General features: G+C 36.3%; 1 protein-coding gene across 1 annotated transcript in view; it reads right to left on the reverse strand.

The window, feature by feature from the left end:
• LOC106874515 (A disintegrin and metalloproteinase with thrombospondin motifs 18) overlaps positions 1–1,367 on the reverse strand; it is a 42,166-nt gene that overhangs the window by 2,496 nt on the left and 38,303 nt on the right. The gene's annotated exons all lie outside the window — the stretch shown is intronic.

Consider the following 1,367-nt stretch of genomic DNA (forward strand, 5'->3'; position numbering starts at 1 on the left):
TATATATATATATATATATATACATATATATATATGTATGTATGTATGTATGTATGTATGTTTGTATATGTATGTAAATATAATAGTTAAGGATGTGCCAAAGGATTGCCTAGATAACAGATACATACAATAATAAGTGCCCAGAATGAACCCAGTGCCTAAACTCCGAAGTCAAGTGCTGGGATGTTGGATGCACATAAGAACTGGCTTAATGTAGTATGTTGGTCAAGCTGATGCAGGTATAATGCAACAAAATATGAGCAGGCACTTGCATGGCATCAAATCATTCAACAACAGCATATTTCTATAACATATTGAAGGAAAACCAGAAAACCAGGAAATATCTAGTATCTAGAAGTTTGTAGTTATTTGGCATAAATAAGTATCCTCCATGAGATAGAAAAGAACTCAATAAGACCTTGGTTTTGATTTAAACTAGACTAGAAAGTAAAATCCATGAGAGTTGCTGAGAAAAAAAAATTGCCTGTAGTACTTTACAGCTGTTTCTAGGAGAGTTGCGTTTTTGATGCAGATCTGTGTATTTTTGTCCACAGCACAGAATGCTGTATGTAACCAATCACATTGTTGAAGAAAAATATATAGATTTTGTATATCTTTGTTCTTTCTGCAAGGCATAATATAAATGTGTTATCAATTTATTTGATATCACACGACAGCCTATTGTCATTATGGTTTATGATATATTCATTTATTCTTTACTTTTTTACTTGTTTCAATCATTTGAATGTAGCCATACTGGAGCACCACCTTTAATCAAACAATTAACCTCAGGACTTATTCTTTGTAAGCCTGGTACTTATTCTATTGGTCTCTTTTGCTGAACTGCTAAGTTATAGGGATGTGAACACACCAACATCAGTTGTCAAGCGATGGTGGGTTGGTGGGACAAACACAGGCACACCATTGATGGTTGCTTTCTAGCGTAAAGGATGTCCACTTAGTGGTCATCCCTTCTCACATGTATGTAATATATATAAAGGGTTTCTTACAGTTTCCACTTACCAAATCCATTCACAAGGCTTTGGTCAGCCCACGGCTGTAGTGGAAGACACTTGTGCAAGGTACAATGCAGTGGGACTGAACTCGGATCCATGTGGTTGGGAAGCAAGCTTCTTACCACATAATCACACCTGTGCCTATATCTATCTCTGTCATATATCTTTGTCCCCCCACCATCACTTAACAACCAATGTTGGTGTGTTTACGTCCCCGTAACTTAGCAGATCGGTAAAAGAGACCAATAGAATAAGTACTAGGCTTACAAAAAATAAGTTTTGGGGTTGATTTGTTTGACTAAAGGCAGTGCTGCAGCATGGCCACAGTCAAATGACTGAAACAAGTAAAAA

This window comes from Octopus bimaculoides, chromosome 30 (genome assembly GCF_001194135.2).
Source record: "Octopus bimaculoides isolate UCB-OBI-ISO-001 chromosome 30, ASM119413v2, whole genome shotgun sequence".
Classification (NCBI taxonomy): Eukaryota; Metazoa; Mollusca; class Cephalopoda; order Octopoda; family Octopodidae; genus Octopus; species Octopus bimaculoides.